The sequence below is a fragment of the Silurus meridionalis genome, chromosome 8, assembly GCF_014805685.1.
Source record: "Silurus meridionalis isolate SWU-2019-XX chromosome 8, ASM1480568v1, whole genome shotgun sequence".
In the NCBI taxonomy this organism is placed as follows: domain Eukaryota; kingdom Metazoa; phylum Chordata; class Actinopteri; order Siluriformes; family Siluridae; genus Silurus; species Silurus meridionalis.
The window spans coordinates 2277501-2299905 of NC_060891.1; the positions used below are offsets into that span (position 1 = coordinate 2277501).

Here is a 22405-nt window from a genome sequence, read left to right on the forward strand (position 1 = left end):
GCATATGTTCATGTAGCTCACTTTATGTACAGGGGCATTGTCTCTAACCCTAACCCTAGTTCAAGTAAAGGGAAAATTTCATGCTATTGCATCCAAAGACAGTCTATATGTATTAAGAAATGATACATTTCTGATTCTCATGTTCTTGCAGGTTTCAATGTTTTATCTTTTGTTTCTCAGACCCGGCCAGCCGATTTTCTACTCCTCTTGAAGTACTCTTGAACTTCAGCTGCCAGTTCTACCTCATTTGCTCATAGGCCGGACGGAGAATTTGGCCATGAAAGGCATGTTTGGTAACTGGATACAGCGCGCACAACCAAGCGGGCTTCGTCAACTCCCTCACACCCTCACACCCACACCCTCACACCCACACCCACACACAGAGCACAGACTTTCAGAGTTTGAATCCAGAGCTGCAGGCTTAAAAGAACACCGGGTTCAGCAGGGCTCTGGTTTTACTGTGGCTTGTCATTTAGGTCAGCCCGCGGCACCCCATCGCCATTCAAGCCTCTGTCACGGCTTTCTGAGACGAAACTTTCCTCCTTTTGTATCTTGTAAGTCGGCTCGCGTCACTCCCAGCCGGTCGGAAAACATGCGGATGCCTGTGTTTACTGGAGCTATGAAGGGGCTTCCTGTGGTCCGTTCAAAGGCCAAAGCGAGCTTGCTTCACAGAAAGATTTGATGCTTTCTCTGGCACTCAGCACACTTTCACATTTTACATCACAGCGGTTGATAGGTTTGGGCATCGACCCCCTTCGGAGTCGGCACTGCCTGATTGCAGGGTCCGGCAGTCAGACGAATGCGGCAATGATAAAGAAAGAAAGAGTAATATTTTCATTTCGCTCGCTTGCGTGGCATTTCCACAGACTCGTTTAGAGCAAGAGATCCATCCTGACCTATGGTGTAAACTTAATTCAGTAGTTTGGAGACTCAATCCTCAAATCCTTAGTTTGGAGACTTAAACACATAAACTCAATCAATGCATTCATTTATAGAGATGGCCAGAATTCCCCTACTTTAACCTCTCAAACTCAAATCTAGTGTCGTTTATAAATTGTTCAAAAACAGATTTTGATGTCTGAAGATCCAGTTCCATTTTTGTTAATGGAAACATAGTAAACTGGACATTAAATGTCTGAAGTGTAAATGGGTCATGGGTTTAGTAGAATTAGAACATTCGAGAAGAGTTTAAATCGTTCGGTTGGTTGCTAAAGTCTTTTATTCCTCTTATGCAACAGAAATCCACCAATTACCATTGGTTTAATTTGTCAAAGGACATTTCATTCATTTAATACTGTTCGAATGCGGATCAGATACAAATTCTGGCACCTTTGCAAACCCTGGAATTGATGCGAGCTTAAAAAAACACAGCCTTTCGTAAACCCGAGTTAATAAATCAGCTTCAATGTTTTTTTTCTTCAACCTGGTGTGAATATCGATTTCTTTCTTTTCTGTCTTCTTCACACAGAGATCCTGCATTCTTTCGCCTACACACTTCTCCTCCCCAGCGACCTCGGGATCACTTGTCAGGAGCTCAGACTGCACTTGACCGCCAGCCCTTTTTGTTCCCTCGGAGCGACAGGATGTGAACGTGTGAGGGCAGAAAGCGAGGGGTTAAGGCCGACACTCGGCGTGCGAACTGCTCCAACCTGTTCTGATGGTTTACATACCTCATCTCGATATCAGCCAGCTCGCCCCAGGGCCAGAGAGGGAGTGAAACCCAAGATCCAACCTTAACTCCTCCTCCCACCTTTGGTAAGCAAAAAGAGGACCCCTGTTCTTCTTTGTGTGTGTGTAAAAATGATCTGACCTTGAGGTGTGAAGCTATCTAGACATCTTTTCTTTTAGCGTCAAATGAAAACTTCCTGAAAACGGGAATGAGGGCGCTTACCGAGCTTTCAGTCTCTGTGATTCTTTTTTTTTGATAAAGTCGTAGCATTTACCTTCAATACGTCACATGATAAAATCTTTTTTTTTTTTATGCATATCATTGTTTGAACAGCGAATTATATATATATATATATATATATATATATATATATATATATATATATATATATATATATATATATATATATTTTTTTTCATCACTTGCATATGTGTCTGAAAGATAAGTTGACCTTTCCAGAATCGGCATCAGATGGAACGCTTATTGAAATATTCTCATGTAGCAAGATAAAAAATACGTAGAAAAAAAAGAAGAGGAAAAAAACGCATTGTGGTATTTGTGCATGTTGCTGTACAGTAAAGGCTATTAAAGCGAGAGTTCCTAGAGCAAGTTGGTGCCACAACCACTCCCTCGATCGCCCCAACCCCACCGCTCCCTTCCCTCCTTCTCAGACCTCTGCATATCATTTTCTCTGGTTGCAACGACATTCCAGGAGAACAAGACCAGACAGCGGTGCTGGGATTGAACACGGCTCTTATATTTCTTTAGGGAGAAAATGTTTCATCGAACAAGCATTTTTTTTACATGAAACGCAACAAAACCACATATCTCTCTGTAATTAAATGTAATATTGTCATAATTATAGAATATGTGCACATCATAAAGACATACATTGATCTAGCTAACATACAGAATGTAGCTTGCTAGATAGTTCTGAGGTTGCAAAACGTAATTTCAGAGTTTCCTAAAGAACACTGATCAGATTTCCATTTATTTTTATGCATTTTATTATTCCATTTTTTATCATGTAATTCCTATTGTATTCTCATTGGTTTGTTACCTCAATGTGTACAACTGTTCTGTGTTTCATATTGATATGATCGCTAGTTCTTAAGTCATGTCATGAATCTTGCCGAGCGCTCAGTGCCAGTCTGACATTTGTTTCGCGATCAAATGTTTCTGGTTTTTCAGTCTCTGTAGTATGTTTCTGGATAAAGATTATTTTGCTGTCAGGTTGCTTTTCTTTGATACTTTTATAAATTTCACGCCGGGTTTGCGCACCTGTGCCCTGCCTTCATGAACCCTGCATTACAAAAAGCTGCGTTTGCCGACAAGCATCCGTCGATGGCGGACCGTTCCGCTGACAACCAACTTCTCTCAGCAGTTAAACAATTCTATTGAAAATTTCCGTGAACGCAATCTAGCCGAACTCCAACATTATATTCAAAACCAGCCAGTTAGGGTCAAACAAGCCGGAATATTGGAATGCGGATTCACTCAAGTGGACCATTAGTCTTCATAATAAAATGTATCCCATGTCAGCGAGCATGCAGCTCGATTAATATTCGCATTGCTTGCATTTTCCCTTACTCAGACCGTCCCGGCGCATGCAGGCCCCAGACCTGCCTAGTGCAATTAGAGTGATATATAGGTCCAGGCTGTTTCCTTCAAGGGTGAATCCTTCCTCCAGGTCATTATCATGGCTAAGACTGGAGCTGCACTAGTCGGACATAGAGCTCTTCTTGTCCTCATTTTCATAATCCTGCGAGTCCGATGCCAGAAAAGCAAGCAGGAGCACAGTGGGGTTGATTCAGGAATTTGCTTATGTCAGGTGAGGGCATGTTGGACTGTTACCAGCTTGATTACGCAAATATAACGATTGTACCTGTAACTCATCCTCCACTGTAATGGAAAGCGATCAGTCTTTTAGAGCATGGGATCGTGGCTGGAACTACACTGTCTCACTGCCATGCACAAAGTAAAATGGTCTTCTTTTTTTCAGTCGGCATCCCTAAAAATTTTAGTACATAATTGGACCTTTAGGACTACTGATATTTCTCTAAAGCTTTACTCTAAACGCTAATTCAAAGTACACCATGTGCACCTACCCAGAAAAGAGACAAGGGAAAGTACAGTTTGCTGTCATTATCTGAGGTTATAAACAAGCTAATAATCAGTTGATTGGCTCCATCTAGCTCAATAAATGCAAGCATGAGCACTGTGGCATGCCCAGCAATGCCAAGCTGCCACTAGGTGGCCCTTAAACAAGGCCCTTAACTCTCACCTGCTCAGTTTTATCAATGAGTTTAGTGTAATAACTCTGGATTAGGGTGTCTGCCAAATGTCATCAATGTTGTTCAGGTTTGCGGTTTAAGAAAAAGTTTGAAGGCCCCCTAGTAGAATCTTTTTTAATGATTGCTAATCATCGAAATCAACTAAAGAAAACTAAACGAATTAGAATATAACAGTTCTAGATCAATCATGATCTTTATGTAATCATTCAATGTGATTACCTTCAGGGTAGACACACTACATGGACATAAGTATTGACACCGGAGATTTTTCTCCCAGATGTGGTTCTTGCGCAAACGGTTATCATAAAGTTGGAGGCACACAATTGTGAAGGACGTCTTTGGATGTCGATTATTCCCGCACTTGGAACTAGGAGACTCAAACCGTACAGTAGCACCATGAAGATATGCTTTACATGTGTTTAGGGGACGATCTCCTGCTATAGAGGTTTGACCTCAACCCAATCAAACAACTATGGGATGAACTTGAACACTGTCTGCACTTCAAGGCCTCCTTACCTCACCTATAATGATAGGAGCTTCTTTAGAAAGCTAAGAACCCCTTAACCATCGGAGGAACCCTTGAAGAACAATTTGAAGGACATTTCCATTAAGACATTTTCAGACATTTTGCTGAAGAGTGGTTTAATTGCAAGAGCGTAGTATGTAAGCATTCAACACAACACACAGCAACGTTCCACATAAAAGCAGAAACCGAAAGCACTTTGCTGTTTCATGTCAAATTTACATCACAGTCTGCTTTAATAAAGTCTGGACATTTCAATGGATGCCAAGGAAATATGAAAAAAGGGTCATCTGAATATCACTAGTTTATCCTGATGGCATATGACAATGCATTTCAATGGCTTGTGAAAAGTATGCTCTTCTCCAGACAAACAAATAACTAAAATTAGAACGTAACCTGGAAATGCTTTATCTTATTTAATGCATCTGCATCATTAATGCAACACTTTATTCAAACTATCTAGAAGTAAAACTTTGGCAGGCATAAAGAAAATAAGAAATGAAAACATTTGAATGCACGCAACTGTAGCTGGTAATAAAAATTTAAAGCAACCTTAAAAACAACAACAACAACAAAAAACTGTTTTTAAGTGCTGACACTGGAGACTCCTTCTTTTTTCATACTTTACAATAGTCAATGAATTTTATTTTCATTCATACTTTTATTACTAATCTTAAAGCAGTCTAGCTGTTGTCAAATGTAATCAACATCATCTGACCAATCAGATTTGAGAATTCAGTAAAAAAATTGTAATAATTGAAATAATAATAACAGTTTTCTAATCCAAAATGTTACATTTCAAACAAACATTGATACGAAAAGCTACGAAAAGCCGTTTCCAGACACAAAATTAATGCAACTAACCATTGGGGGCTGCTCATATTTATCTTTTCTATAGAGCCAGCCTAAAAGGAGGAAGAGAAAAAAAGGATAGCATGCTGAGGGAGGACCTGAATTACACATTCACTACATAACAAGGTAGGCAGACAATCTGTGCAGCTGCCCCTTTGCATTCCCAGGCAGATATTGATGTCAGCGGAAGCTAAATAAAAGGCGGTCTTAAAGGAAATGGCATTGAGGAGAGGAGCGAGAGCGTCTTTCGCCCATAAGGGTCTCCATATGGGACCGTGTGGATGGAGCTCCTTCATCATCCTTTCACCTGCGCTCCGACAGATGGACGGAGAGGGGACCGATCGGCCGTTAATTGCCCTTTTCCCTGCTTTTGTCGTGCCGTGGTCCTCAGGTTCACCGAGCCCACTCTAATTAAAGAGCTTTGAGAGCGAGAGCCAGGCATCTGGTCACTGCCATTCTCATTTCCACTCACCAAACAGAGACGGCCAGACAATGATAGCCAATTATCTTGTTTATTAAAAAAACGAAGAAAGAGGAGGAGGCCAGTCTAACTGGGTAATGATTAGTACCGATAGCAGTGCGACAGGCTGCAGAACATCACGAGGAGCTCGCTGGAATTTAGAGACGCATACAAGGATGTAAGAAATCGTCCTGGATTTTTGGCCCTATTTCCTGACACATGCCTCTTTAAAGCAATGAATGATGAAAGTGACATTTTGGGAAAATATTAACTTTATATTTTGTGTAAAAATAAACCAAGCAGGAGGAAAACAGCACCGGGAAACTGGAGATAAAAACATACTGATATACGAAAAAAATGAATGAACTGCAGTTATACGTTTGACCGGATCGACATTATAAATAAGTAAATTATAGATCCTTGTCAACCAATCGGAATTAAGCGTGAAATATGCTCTGACAGTTCTCATAAAGCACGTATTATCTACATCTAACATCTGCCGTAAAACATATGCTAAGTAGTAGTGGAAAATTTGCATGTTTTGTAGGCCGTTCTGGCATCAAATAAGACAATTACCAATTCTGTATGGCACGTTTTCCTACGTCGTCGAAACAGTCTTGTGACACAAAGTGTAGCTTTTAGCTTGTTTGACTATCGAACCTCATAACCCAATGTAGCTCCAAATTTTCTCACATTAACCCCAGTTTGATCTTCTTCCCTGGCTGGTCCTATTTAAGGTGTTATGTTTGTTTTCAGAGCTCTTAATGGGCCAGCCCCCTCTCTCTAGTTTTCCCAAGGGTCTCTGAGGTCTTCGAGGTTAGCTCCTGTGGTCCGTTCCACAATCTCCAACCGAAACCTGAAGGTGAAGGTTAAAATACCTTTGCAGACGCTGCTCAACGATGTACACTTGCACTTGTACTGGTACTTGCCTTTCTTTTCGTGCTAAATATCGATTTAATCGAAGAATTAGCGGTGCATCGAGCCGGAGTTTAGAGCGACACAAGGACATGGAAATGACGCCGAAGCGAACAGGCCCCTGCTATGATTTGTTAGCTTCTTTTGTGCTAAAGCGTCGCACCAAAGAGTCTCATGACACTTGGGGAATATGAGAGACAGTGACTTTGCGGTGATTAATTGACATCCTGTCTGTTGAGGAGGGTATAACAAAAAGCTAGTCATGCTAGGTCTCACTAACCTAACTGCTCTGTCAGTCCTGTATGTGGAATGACTCACTTAAGCTATGAACTGTTAGCATGCTAATTAATCAGCTTAGCGTCTTTATTTTGGCTCTGTACACAACCAAATTCTCACAAAATAAATTCATTAAGGTCTCATCAAACTTACTACAATTACATGAAAACAGCATCAAGTGCCTCCGAGCTCCCCTGAGAATGCTCCAGTGCTGAAGGTGGCACTACTAAAATGACATACTATGGAGGTAAGTTCATTAAAGTCATCCATTTATTTATCTATGATGAGCTAAAACTCATTTTAGTTTGTGAAAGCAAGGCTACATTTCTAGAACTTTCTCCAACCCTCATTTTTAAGTATAATGGTCTTTTAACTCATGGATAAGATCAGTTGAGTTCTGTCTGTCAATTTTGTAAATTTCCAGTTTATTTCTATGAATGCCTGTCAATGAACATGGAATGTTTCCAGTCTTAAAAATTCCCAGAATTTTGCAACCCTAATGCTAACCCTCAGGTCTTTAGATTCTGATCACTAAACATTGATTTTTCCCCACTCTTTTTAATTTCTTTAGCATTTTTTAATTTCCTCAATTTATAAACAAAGCATTGAGTTTGGACAGAGCTGGTTGTTTACAACAAATTTCATGCTGAGTTGATTGTTTTTTTTGCACTTATGTAGGTGACCTACTGCTTTCTTTGTGCCGTGTTCTGCTCCAGCGGATCAGCAGCAAATCTCGAATTTTGGGGTGTGCGACATTAAAATCGGATTCCACGGCTTCTTAAATTGAAAAGCAAATCATTTCACAGCTAATGCGCTTAATTTGAGGAAATAATTCATTTGAGCTACAGTTGTTCTTTGCATATAATTCGCATGTTGGCGTTACCGGTTCTTGATTAAGAAGCTTTTTTTTTTCTAAAAGCAACAAGAAATTAGAAAAGAGATATTTTGGTGCTAAATCCAAGGAAATGTTTTACTTGTTGTAGGAAAAAATGTTTGCTTATATGCAATTAAGGAAGCAAGGTCTTGATTTAACACTATAAAGCTTCAAACGTATACCAGAAAAAACAAGACTAGATAAAACGATCTCTTCCTAAACATAAAGATGTGCAAACAAGCAATTTCTCGTGCCGGCATTGTTTGATTGGACAAGGGCATACACAAAGTGAGGAACTCGACTGATTAGAATAAATAAATAGATAAAATGCTGAGTTATATAATTAAATGATGAATAAATAACTTTATAAAAGCTGATTGATGTCCGTGGATGCAGGGCTTCCTAATGGTTGGCTTTGACAGTGATTGCAAAGGCCCATTTAACAGCTGATGTTTTGTTATGATTGGACATGTCACTCGTCCTCCACTGATTAAAAAGAAGCAAAAAAAAAAAAGAGAGAGAGAGAGAAAAAAAAATCTACCCGACGTGCAACGTCCCCTATTTATTTTTTTTTTCTAGGCGAAAAAGATGAGTGCATATTATTTTGTCAATCCTGAGAAATCGGTGACATTCAAATTGATGCCAAAGATGAGAAGTGCCCTTTTCTCAAAGCAGATGAATGGAATACTATATAAAAATGCTATATTTACATAGATGACTGGCAAAAGAGTGACCTCGAGTGCTCTGGAGATTGACTGCGTTTGTCCTGTCCTTGTTCTCATGTGTCTTGCATAAGTATTCGCACCCCTTTCCCTTTAACCCTCTGATTTGTGATTGGATAAATATTCACGCTTTGTTTGGGGTAAATTAGTCCTGGAATGTCCGGGAAGTCTGGAATACGCTCAGTTTGGGTTTAGTTATGAAATAACAGGGACCTTTACCCTTCACTGACCACCTGGCTGCTTTTCTGACTAATCCCCCTTTTCCCAATGACTCTTGGTTGACTCCATTCTTAAAATTTTTTGAAAGAATGGGTTTAATAGCACCATTTAAAGTTTGGAGGATTTTATTAGCCGAATGCAGCAATGTTCTCCACCTTGTTTCACACTCTTGCGGAATGTTCCCAGTGTGTGTTTTACTGTGAAGCAGACATGGGCAGACTCTGGTGATAAGCAGCTCACCTTGCACTCTGCCGGCTCCCGGTGAGCTGTCACTGTATGAAAAGAGCTGCAGCACAGGACAGACTGAGGAGTGCTGGAGAGCTGTTTCCCCTTCAACCTGAATGTATAAATATATTATTCAGATATGGACTGCTGTTTACCTGTGATGCTCCCTGCACTTCTACAGCTCCGAGGGTTGAAACCTGGAGGTTGCGTTTTTGAGACTCGAGCTCCGCTTGTACTCCTGACCCAAAGTGTCAGAGTCGTGTTGAACGCCTTCGGTGTGACCTGCTTTCTGGCTTTCTAGAAACGATAACTTCATTTATGGATGAAGTGCCTTATAGGAATGTCAGCTGCACTTGTATGCTTAGTGGATACTTTTAAAGAAAACATTATTGTAAAAAGAGCATTTGGGAGTATAGCCAAAGGGCAAAATCAATCATTTGGTACCTTTTTTACTGGAACAAGCAACATTTTTATAAACTGACCCATGGCTCCATTGCTTTAAGTTAAACTTTGATGTTTAAAATGTCTGGTGGCATTGTTATGCTACGTTTTGGGGTGGGGGCAATTATTTTTGCTCTTATAGCTGGCCTGCACTTGTTTGGAGGAAAGAATTAGTGCACATCAAAGTTCTCCAAACTGACCACATTTACCCCTATAGTATTATGGACTATTTCTATCTTGGAGGATGTGAGCAATTTTACTTTGACTCCGCCCCCTTTACGGTGCATGGGGATTGATCAAATAGTTAGATGTGAATTATATGCGTTGACCTTCACGCTCACCAAATCTCAACCCCCATCTGAGGGAATATCTTGTGGGGGAACAGTTCTGTATTTCTACATCATCGTACACTAATGCTGTACTCTGTTCAGGTGGAAGAATTTTCTAGTTCCACCACAACCATTGGCAGAATGAAGCATTTACTTAAAAAAAAGAAAAAAGAAAAAGTAATCCATAACAATCCTTATATTCAAACTCATTCATATCTAAATGCCATGTAGACCTGGAAGGCTAAAGCCTGGTAAAGGTTTTGGCATCTTCCCAACTGCTATAACATTCATAATCAGGCAGTTCTGCTATAAAAAAGGATGTGCAACTGCAGAATGTCACTATTAAACCTTTAATGTAGCGTCGGTCTGAGCGTGTATTATCGTTTATTATAAAAAAGAGACTGTCGCATTCAGTGGCCGATAATAAAAACATGGCACTTTGACTCCTTGAGAGGTGGAACATGTTCCTATCACCTATGTCATTTCAATATGTTTTTTAATCATACCAGGTTACCGCGCTAAATCTTTCCCGTCTCTATTTTCATCATTCGCATCACGGACCTGACACAACACATCCCCAGCAGGCGGCCGAGACTACATGATATTTTCTTTTTTAAATTAAAAAGACAAATGCCAAGCGCTGGGCAATATAAAAGCTATAGTGCGGAGTGAATCCGGGGGCATGTTTTCACACCCTTTATCCTGTTAGAAAAGCCCTTTGTGTGGCGGCAGGGGGAGTGGACCGAGGCTCGGGAATAAAGACAGCGCAAGGCAGAAGTTGGGTGTTAATACGTAGATTGGCCGAAGATTACAGCAGGTTTCGGGGAGATTCAGCCACCAGATTTAACTTGGCGCTTTCTCTCACTTGTCACCATGCCAACTGCATCAGGAACCCATTACATGGCTCTGCATCTCAGAACAGGAGCTTTTGAATGCCAAAATATAAGACTATCACTTCCTAAAACATGCTAAGCCTCTCATTTTGGGAGGAAAAGTTATAAAACATTATTTCGATCAGGGGTTTTGTTGTGAACCCCATTTTCATATAAATAGAGTCAATGGCTTTTTAGGTATGAAATTAAAACGAAGCCTATTTAAATTGGTTATTTTGATTAAAACACAAATGCATGCGATTTAACCCTCTATTCCGATCACATATGACATATTAGAGTATACGTTAAAAACAGCTTTTTACTATTCAATAAATATTGTCAGCTGTGAGCTTTCAGAGGTACAAACAACTTTTCTAAAATAGACATTAAAACATCTTAAATTCGCTGTTTAACGGTTCTTACTTTTTCGACATCCATGTGACATTCCCTCTAACGCTTACTGAAATGCTCCTGCAGCACTTAAGAGTGTTTTGTTGTTGTTGTTGTTTCCGTGGTGTTGTAGTTCTTTTTTTCGCTGGTCCAAATATAATTTGCTGTATTACGACCTCAAATGAGACCGACGTGCAACAGCCAATCACCTTTCTGTTATTAGTGCAAATCTCTATTCGAGTGTACTACAGATGTAAAGCAGAATTTATTTTTCAGCTATGGGGAAGGAAGTCAAGTTAAGCGATACTTGGCTTGGGAAAAAAAAAAGGATTTAGGTTTTGGCTAAGGCCAGTTTGCTAACAGCGTATTTTTAGTGTGAGCTTTTGATGTCATGATATAGGGCTTGACTTTGATTCTTAATGATTTTAAAAAGTCTTAAAATGTCTCAAATTTGACTCGGTGAAACCTGCGGAAACCTGTCCACTTCTCCAGTCGTGATTATCCTACATTAAAACAGCTTCCACTCATCTGCATCTTTCCCACAAGAAGATGAAAATGCACAAAATAACCCATTCTGCTTGTTCCTATTCAGTTAATCGTTCTTTATAGGCATACAGGCCAAGGCACAAAAACAAAACGAAAAAAAGGCTAAATTGTAGTCTAGGTGGCTTGCTGGGGTATTATTTCACCCAAGAACCAGTGTTTAGTTGACAAGCGGCCTAAGCTTTTCTTTCTATGCTTGATCAAAAAGCCAGGCAACAGATGTCAAGCTTTTGAATTTGCACCCAGAGCATGACCTCGGGGGTCAGGCCCCATACACGGTGGCTCGGCTTCAAGCTGTGCCCAGACAGGAGAGTCTCCCTGGGCACAAACGCCCAGCCAGACAACCATCCCAGCATTCCCTTGCTCTCATCCTGACCGCGATGATGCCCCCGTTAAAACACCCCTGAACATGTTTCTTGTTTGATGCAGACACGACAAAGGACTGCAGGCCTTTTCTCTGGCTGTTGGAAGAGGTGAGGGTGGGGCTAAGGGGTTAGCATGGCTTCCTCCCTGGGAAAAAGAAACATCAATAGAGTGGGGCATTAGCAAAGCTGAGGAGTAGGTTACTCTGGAATTAAGGAACGTTCACTCTGACTCTTTATTTCAGTATTGACGAGTTGGAAGTCGGAAAGTCACTCAGGTGCTGTGCCTAGAATTTAATGCTAAATTGTGGCAGTGGAGTAAAAATGAATGGAGGCAGACTTTTGTCATAATGGATCCCTTTCCTTTTTGCAAAATACTGGGAGCATGGTGGAGGGAGATGTGCAGGGAGAGGTGATGCACTTGGGTGAATTTTTCTCCTTCGCCATAGCATGCCTCACCTAAGTCACGCGAGTCCTTTAATTTGAGCGAACACAGCGTTTCTAACTTTAGCTGTACCTTTTCTATGGTCATCGCTTTGTCCATGTACACAGGTATTTCAGCTTGTGACTGACAACATCAGCATTAAGCTAATTTTCCCTACAAATTTAATGAAGTCCCTGAAGATGCATTTCTTGGCACGGGTTCAAGGCACATATGCTAACCATACTATGCTGGAAAAAATACAAATTAGCGCCATTATGTTCCTCTTTATTAATTTTTATTGTTTAGACCAGCATTAACGCCTTCATGTCATAGTCAGCCAATATGTCAATATATTAAAAATGGTAGTTCCATGGATAAGTATTTGGTCTTCTGTTAAAAACATTTTAAGTCTTGCCACTGCTAATATTACCCTATCTTTTTTTGAAAAGGTATCTATTCAATTGAATCCATTTTTATTTATAGAGAACAAATGACATTGTCTCAAAGCAGCTTTGTGGAGATAAAGTGGTTATAAAAGACTGCATAAGTTTGTTCTTTAGAATTGTAAGTTTGTCCCTAATGAGTGACTTATGGTGTTTGTGGCAAGAAAAAACTCATTGTGATGGCATGAGAAAGAAACCTTGAGAGGAACCAAATCAGGTATCTTTTAAATGAAATCAAAAGTGATGTATGAAACCTGAATGCCTGACACAGCAGCACCATGACATCAGTATGAGCAGTGGTGGACAGTAGCGTAGTAAATGTTATTCGTTACTGTACTTAAGTAGCTTTATTGCGTATCTGCAACTCAGTCTTTCCTTTTTAATTATGAGTGGAAAAAAAATAACTGGTCAAACATGCAGCAAAGCCACCATTTAGGGTAGATCGCATGCTCTGTTTCGAACTTGTTTCGATTGCGGCTTGGTGGTATCTATTCAGTTCAGCATCGGTTGAACAGTAAGCGGAACATATTGAGAAGAATAAATGATGGAAGAAACTCTTAAAAAATTATGTTTTGGGCTCATGATCATTTGAAGAGTTATCAATCAGTGTTTTAGTCATTAATATCATTCTGTTATTAGATTGGTGTACTAAGAGTAACATTCATTAAGTAACATTAGAGTTGATGAAGTTGATTTTGTCTTGTGACAAAAATGATTATAGAACATAAATATGAAGGCAAATACTTATGTGCCTTTCCTCAAGTGAAAGTTCAAAGAGACACTTATTTTTACTGGAGTCATATTTTCAGGAAGCATTGCAGCATCTTCCGCCACTGATGTGCATAAGATGCAAACGGCTAACGGGGTTACAAGAATGAATGTGGATAAACTTGTACTTGCCATAGTTATTGTGTTTAGGAAGCAATTGGAGCTACTAGGAGGATGGTCCATTACAGCATGACTGGCAGCAGGGTTGAGGGTTTGTCAGTTCAGCACAGCTCCTGCTGAGGAGTGCAGCCCATCCTGCATTAGCATCCCTGCATTAACATAATTCCCCTGAACTGCCTCTGCAACTCCGTGATGCTACCTGCCACGCTAAGACTTCTTAATTGAGTCGTTATAACGTGGCATTGTTTTCCAGGGGTATGTGTTGGTCAGACAGGTGCGGATATGTCTTACTGAATAGCTGGGTTTGGGTGGGGGGGCACGGTGGGGTAGGGGTTGGGGTGTCTGAGTGTTTGAGTGTATAGTGATCTGGACGAGGTTTGTGCTCTTTGTGTCGTGAAAGAGAAGGGAAACGATGGGGTGGTGGTGGTGGTGGAGGAGGAGGAGAAGGGAGGTTTAACATGCCTCAGGGGACAGGAGACATACACTCTGCTATCTGTGCAGCAAGGTGAAAGAGTTGTCCAGCTAATTATACAAGCAAAGCCGAAGCATTCTGCTTGAGTGGCTCTGCCCTGATGAGCTGACAGAAGAAAGCTAAAGGATGCCATTTGGAAAAAAAAAGAAGAAATGAAGAAAATGGGAGAGATGAATGTCTTTGGTCATGGAGTGTAATCCCACGCCTGCTTTTATCAGCTTTTCTCCGCTGCACCTGAAACGTGGCCTGCCGCTTTCATGGTAAGCCTCAGCATAGCAAAGAAGAGATGCCTTGCGAAATTTGAGCTCCCATAGTTTTTTTTTTTTTTTTTTTTTTGCTCCCTCCTTCCCACCTCTGTTGTTGTGTGCCTATGATGCAGAATTATTCAAATCCCTGCATCGGCATCAGTGCCTTTTTTCTCTTTCTTTCTTTCGTTCCTTTTTGCTCCTGTGGCAGTGGTTGAAATAAAGGCGGACTTGGTGCAGATGCCCTCGGGACTGGTGGGGCGTGAGGTGAGCGCTGATTCAGACTGCACCGTGCCACCTTGAAGCTGTACTATTTGTCCTGCCTGGGCACCAAGCACCAGGCTTGGCTCGAGGCAAGGGTCCTAAAAACTATGCAAAAAAGCAAATGCTTAGCCCTTTAATATGGCCCTGGTGCACGACACAATCTGCATATGAAATGTGCAGACACAAACAACATGCTTTTCATCCACGGGGTTAAGGGAAGACTGAGGTGCACTTCAGAGTGTGTGAGAAGAAGAATAAGGAGATTTGACTGCATTTTCATTTTAAAGCAGCGCAGGATTTTAGAGTATTGAGTATCTTGTTTTTGCAGTAAGCATGTTTGTGAGTGTTGACAGGGCACCTTCGCATGGTTCATGGCGGAAGTAGTCAGAGCTCCGGGGGCTGCGAATCACTTGTGTTTGCTCGGCACGCACTAGCAGTCAGATCCGTATCTTGGCCCCTTTGTCTTAGCGTATCAGGAAACAGAGCGTGAACGCACTTGGACAGCAGAACCAGATGATCGGGTCAAAGAGGCGTCGGATCACCAGATTGGAGGCTTCTGGGCCAACGTGACCCCTTCGCTCTGTGAGCACCTTGAACTTCTTCAACCCTGCTGTCATGACAATGACTGCTACATCCTACCAGCGGACCACAGCTCAGATCTGAGAGCTGAAAATGGTGAGAATGGAAGGAGGCACGCTTAGCATCGCAGTATTTCCCAGCCCTTGTGCATTAACCTCTCAGTGTAATTATGCATAATTGCCCTGCCACATGGAACTCAGAATGCATGAGGTGGGGGCTCGGCTAAAGGCTCAAATATATTGTATGTTATGTTAAAGTATTCATAACACTGTCTCGTCTGCAGAATTGCCCTTGACTCAAGCATGCCCTTTTAGCAGCCATCAAAGGGCAGCAATATTATCCAAAGCTCTGGGTCTGGACAAATCGTACTCTTGTCAGAGTTCCTGGCTTCATCTGAGGCCCATCTCTGGAGATCCAGCCTGGGTAGGGGGCACATTTAATGGCCTTGTGAAGGAGCTGCAAATAGCCTGATTTGACAAGGAATGAGCCAGAAGAAAGTGGCCTAAAATGGGCCATGTGTAATGACCCACTGGGCTGCCCTTTTTGCCAGACATGACAACTTTGCTAATTAGGCAGGAAGTTAATTTCTTCAAGTAAGGATGAGTTGGGTCCACCAGCCCATTAGTCAGGGAATTAGGGAATCAGACCATTTTTGTTCTTAAAATGTTTTTTCTTTTTTTTCCAAAGCAAGCAAGAATGATTTAGGTCCACCTGCCCTTTACTTGGAGAACCAGGGAATCGGATCATTTTTGTTTTAAAATGCAACCTGGTTTTATTTACTCATTGAAAAGAAAATGTATAAAACATATTTTACAATTTATGCCATTTGTAAACGGTAGCTAACATCATCTACGCCGAACTTCCAATCGGTTTTTGAAACGTGTTTAAAAATACAACATGGCTGCAATGCCATCAGCTATAATTCTAGCTCTCAAAGTCTGTCTTGCTACCTTTGAGGCCTACTTTAACCACTTAACATCACTTAATGTCACCGACCATACTAGACGAGCTCTCCCCTGATGCCGCTAGCTTGCTAAATGGTTTGCTAAAAAAAAAAAACTTTTTATTCAATCCTGGCACCTTGCCAGCAGAGAGGTCAATGCTAATTCTGCCCACTTTTACATAGCTGGCATGGTGGATAGCCCTTCTCTTCCGTGTACGAGTTCCCGGCCTGTGCCGTCACTCTCGCAGTGTGTCAGGGTCTCATATCCATTCTCCTCTCAAACACTTATTCTTTCCTCTTGGCCTATTGGAGGCACGACTGCCAGAATTAGGGAGCAATTAATGTCAGCGTTGATGGCAGTGGTTATGTTAAACTGACTTCTGCCTCCCAAATTTAAGCCCATTTATTCCATTGTTCATTAACTGGGAGGGTTGAAATTACTGTCAGATGAAGAAATCAGTGTCAGGTGGAAATGGCCTGGGCGGGAGTGTGTTTTCGCTGCACCTGCCCCTGCCGTGCTCTCGCACTCTTTCTCTCACACACACACAGCAGCCTCTAATGGCCCTTATAAGTAAAGCTCTTGTGCCAAGATTTGTGTCGGACCGAACACTCGCTGAGGCAGCATCTCACCTTGTGTTACACCGGAGAACCTGGATTGAGCATCGCACCCCGATCCATGCTTTACCGCTAGCAATTAAATAGTCAAAACATTGCCGCAAATCGACTCGCCTGCATCATGTGATCGCAACAAATGCAAAGGCGAAGGACGAGGTTGCGACGACACACTTTCGAATCTATATGCATAGCATGTCGCGTGTATCCCTGTTAGCAAGGCCAAGTGCTCATGCTGAAACATTCTGCTACATGTCGGTTTGGATGTCGGCTCCGAAGCTTCCTCTGGGTGCGTTTTGGCTGCAGTTGTGTCCACCAGGCACACATTATGTGGCCAAATTTTACGACGGTTGGTTTTACGGAAACAAAAAAAAAGGCAAAGGGGAAAAAAATGAATTTAATTACTGTGATACAACAAAGCAGCTTAGCCATTGTGGTTTTTTATTTTACTCTTTCCCCCAGCATTCCCTTTTATTCCCCTGTGGTACATTTGGAGCAAATTTTGGTCTCACACACTTTTTGTGGCTGACCAAGGCCAAGCTGGTAACATGGAGAGCTTGGGGCAAGAGCCAAAGGATTCAGGCAAATCAGAAAAGCAATAATCCATTAAGAAAAAAAAGGAAGAAAATTGAAGGGGTTGGGGGGGGGGTTGGGGTTATTGAGTGACGCAGAGCTGGAAGCCACTCATTAAGGTGAAATGTGCCAAGGTCTGTCCTCACAAAAGACTCTAATTCAGCCATCGCCAGGTCTTTTTTTGTGTGTGCGCGTGATGTCATTCATTGTGATGCAGAATCGAGAGAGAGCCACACACTCATGTTGAGCTTTATACGCTTGCCAGGCAGAGTTTTATATCCCTTTAAAAAAATCTTTCTCCAGCCGCCCTCCTCCTCCCCCTCTTCTTGGTGTAATTCTTCCAGATTATTACAGCAGGGGGCAGTCTGGCATCCGCACCCGATCCCTGGCACTGTCGCTGGATCGTTGGCTTCCTGAGATGCCTGTTAGTGTGTGTGTGTGTGTAAGACAGATCTAGTATGAGCCTCTGAGAATTTCTTTCTTGTTTTCGTCTGTGGAAGTAGCAGCGCTAAGCCGTGCCAGTTGAGGTGTGGCAGAAATGCCCACAGTTATTTCAGTCAGCACACCTTTCCAAAAGAACGCACTGTATTCCTGGGCAGAGGCACCTGGAGATGGAGCGGACTTGTCTTGCGAGTGCTGGCAAACAAGGGGACAGCCGAACATGCCAACCGTGCCAAACGTACAGTTGGTAGCCATCCCTCTTGCTTCATTCCTTTTTTCTGAAGCCTTCAAACTTTATTTAGATAAAAACGCACGGACAGTACTGAGAATGGAGAGGGGGGCTTTGAAGCTTTAAAGGAATTTGCTCCATTTACATCCAGTTTAGACAATCTGCTAAAGCATATATAGAGCTACAAGATTGTTGTGTCTCCTTCACCCTATGAAAAAAAAAACTTTCCTCAAACGACATATTTCAAGTACACTAGACAAATGAACTTTATATGCAGGGTTGGTGGTGGTGGTTGGTGGTCTGTGCTTTTTTTTTTTTACAGGAAAGTAACACATCCATCCCCCTGCTGTTTAATCCTTGATTCTAATTAGTCAAATGCAGTTCGGAGAGTAGGTTTTATATTCAAGTCAAGAAGCTTTTATTGTCATTTCAACCATATAAACAACATACACTGAACAGGCATAACATTATGACCACCAGCCTAATATTTTGCTGCTAAAACAGTGGCGACTTAACGAGAATTAACAGCATTAACTTCTTCAGCAATTTGAGCTACAGGAGCTCATCTGTTGGATCAGACCACACGGCCAGCATTCGCTCCTCACGTGCATCAATGTGCCTTGGATGCCCATGACCACTTCCTTCCTCTTTTGATAGATACTGACCACTGCAGAACGGAAACAACACATTGTATTGGTGATGCTCTGACCTAGTCGTCTAGACGTCACAATTTGGCCCTTGTCAAACCCTTGGGAAATCCTTATGCCTGCCCGTTTTTCTCTTATAAGTTAAAATGAAAAAGAACAAAAAAATTAATACTGGGGTCTGGTGATGGCCTTTAGTTTTCAGCTGCTACATTATAGCTGCTACAATGCAAGTGCTTTCAAATGCTCACTTGATCTAACTGATGTAACAATTGCGGGATGAAAAGTATGAGATGTCAATAAACATGTATTAGATTGCGAGTTGCCAATAAAACACTTCATAATCTTCATATGTGGAATAAAAATAAAGGGTAACAGTATTAACTTTGCTTAGCCAACAAGCTACTGTCTACTGGGGGGCTGAAGTCTTTTTTTTCCCAGAATTATTTTTTTTTGTAGGAATTCTGATGATTTACTAATTACATCTTCATTTTTGGCCTTAAAAAAAAAGCTTGGTCAAAAGTTGCTCCCACGATCAGGTCAATCAGAAGCAGCTGGCGTGTTAAAAGCTGTAGTTATATTAGGTCTTTGTGAGGTTACTTCACTTGACACACACACACACACACACACACACACACACACACACACACACACACACACACTTTGGGTGGGACGTGGCACTGAGGTTTTTGTTAAGTGTGTCAGTGGGGCAGTGATGGCAGGATAAAATACTCCAACCTCATTATAGCGAAACCAAATTCTCTCTTTTTTTATGTCACTTTATGAATATTTTATCCGTTGATATCTGGGCCAATCAGGTGTCATATCATGTGCCTGAGCACGCGTCGTACTCGCATTTCCATTTTCTCCTCATCTCTGTTTGCTGCTCGGCCGTATTTAGGAGGTGAGCGTCTCACATTTGTGCAAACAGAAAATAAGCTACAGTGTGTGTGTGTGTGTGTGTGTGTGTGTGTGTGTGTGTGTGTGTGTGGAAGGTAGGGAAAAATGAGTGTTAGTGTGTGAATGTGTGTGTAATTACACCGAATCACTTAGTAAATATAAACGATTGAAGCTATAGGAAACACTCAACTGTCATTTCAGGTCTGTCAAGGTCAAAGCCGAGCAGGTCACCCCACAAACTAATTTAAAAAATATAGCACAGATGAGCAAAGAGAGTAAGAAAGAGAGAAAGAGAGAGAGAGGAGGAAAAAATCTGATGCAATCACCATTTTACATTGTAATACTCATTTGAGAAAAAGCTATTGAATATTAGTCTCACATTATTAGCTCCAGGGTCTCGAAAGTCAAATGATCTGAATAAAAAGAGCAATAAACGTGTGCGTAATATACTTTTATTGCCACGCGGGCCTTTCAACGCTTTTGCTTAATCAACTCAAAAAAATATAACAACTGTAAGGTTTTTTCCCCCATTTAGGTAGATAATACAGTATTAACAGATCAAAACAGATTATTAAAAGTGTTCCCATCTTCTGAAGTGCATCTCTCCGGTGGGAAATTTCATCTCAGGAGGTGGAGGGGGGGGTTTGGGAGCTGCTTGACATTCTTTAATTAGAAGCAATTATTTTAAAAACGCTGCATAAATATAGCCCGTTTATTGTCATCGTAGGTGTATTTCAATTATAAAATGCCCTCGGAAGCCGTTAGGAATGTGTAACAGATATGGGTTGTATATTTCGATATACATTTCATCACACAGCATTTTATTATGTGCTTTATGAAGTAATACGGTTGGTTTATACAACATGAATGGGCTGATAGTTATTCTTAAAAACAACACATACACACACACACACACACACACACACACACACAGAGCAGTGCAGCGCAGTGCAGCGAGGAACGTTAGGCGTCGGTGACAGAGCTGACGGCACCTGAGCTAACACACCGTCGTCACGTTGGCCTGCACAGGAAACTGGAGCAGGCAAAGGTGTCGCGTTTAATTACACTCCCCGCTCTGGCCCGGTGCGAAACCATCTGCCACGGCGAAATATGACTTTAATAAAGAGAGAATTTTCCGCTGCATAATTTAGCGGTATTGGACGTACAGTCATGCTACAGCCATACATTAGGACTTGTGAAATGCATGCTAAGTTGGAGGCCACATTGTTTATTATTAATTAACAATTGACCATTATAAATTTGTTTAATTGTAATATTTCAAAGCTACTGTACATTTCCATCTTCTATATTTCGATATTTGTCTACATGTTTAAATATGGAAAACGTGACCTTAATGATATGTAGAGTGTGTGGACAAAAACTTTGTGGACACCTAACTTTAAGATTGGTATGTGTTTTTTAACATCCCATATTAATCTCTATTTGCTGTTATAATGATCTTCACTCTTCTGGGAAGATGTTTCACAAGATTTTGGAGTATTTCTTGTGGAGATTTGTGGAGATTCATTCAGCCACGAGTGTGTTAGTAAAGTCAGGTAGGTGAGGTGAGGAGGAATGGTTGGTGTCAGAGGTTTGAAGCAGGAAATCCACTCATCTTCATGGAGCTGGCTTTGTACTATACTTTATACTTTGTACTATCTAGGGTTAGGGATATATATATATATATATATATATATATATATATATATATATATATATATATATATATATATATATATAGTTTTTGAACCAGGTAGAAATTAAATGTGTTTTACAGAATGCAATAATCTATTATCTTTACTTCACTATTGCACTCTACATAAGGTACATTTTACTAAAACACTGTACTCACAATATACTTCAGTGTTACCTGAAATTTATTACACCACTATTACACTGTACTTACAACATACTTCACTATAACACTAAGTTACAGCGCCTGTCAAAAGTTTGGAAAGTCTTTTATGGTTTTGAGAGACATGTGCATGTTTGTTTCTATGCAACAAAATCGGTAATGTAACGCTATAAAGATTTACAGATAAATATCCAGATGTTCTACTTAATTTTCATTGAAGAATCCTCACTTAGCATGAAGAACAGCTTTTACACACTCTTGGCATTCGGACAGTTCGTTTTTCTCTAAATGTTTAGCTGAAACACTTTGCCGTGCCTCTGGTAAAACTTGGCAAAGATGTTCTTCAATAGTTGGAGATTTCTTTCTTTCTTGTGATCCAGTTCATCCCAGAGCAGTTCAATAGGATTTGGGTGCAGTGTCCGGGCAGGTCGTTCCATGATAGATAAAACTCCAGACGACTGTTTGCTCTCTAAATAAGGCTTACATTTACATTTACATTTGTGACCAGTGTCCAGAACGACGTACAAAAAGTGCTTTGAGCTTCTAGCAATGAATAAATCTACACTGGTATGCTAGATTACAATTTAAAATAAATCAGCCTATAACTTTTTTGAGGGGTTTTTGTTGAGTTCTCGGCGGTACGCCGGCGGTACGCTTCAGGTCGTTGTCTTGTTGTACAGTGAAGTTGGTTCCAATGAGCCGCAGTCTAGACGGAATTGCATGGTGTATGTTGAAGTAAGCAATGGTTGCCATGTTGGTTCCTCTCACCTAGAATAAGTCTCCAAACTTCCCTGCTCCAAAACAAGCCCAAAACATTAAGCTGTGAGGCAGTCTGATCACATCTTCTCTCCTGTTCTCCATCTTACACAAATTCTTCTCCTAAAGCAAAAATGTTTCCCATCTGTCTAGAACTTTCTTCCAGTCATT

General features: G+C 41.1%; 1 long non-coding RNA gene across 2 annotated transcripts in view; it reads left to right on the top strand.

The window, feature by feature from the left end:
* The first annotated feature begins 1658 nt into the window (after nt 1-1658).
* LOC124390379 overlaps nt 1659-22405 on the top strand; it is a 40874-nt gene continuing 20127 nt past the window's right edge. The window contains exon 1 of one of the 2 annotated variants that reach the window (XR_006926731.1): nt 1659-1755. This is a non-coding gene — a long non-coding RNA (uncharacterized LOC124390379). Of the gene's footprint in view, nt 1756-7117; nt 7237-22405 lie in introns of those variants that run through there. The other variant, XR_006926730.1, reaches the window with a different exon arrangement.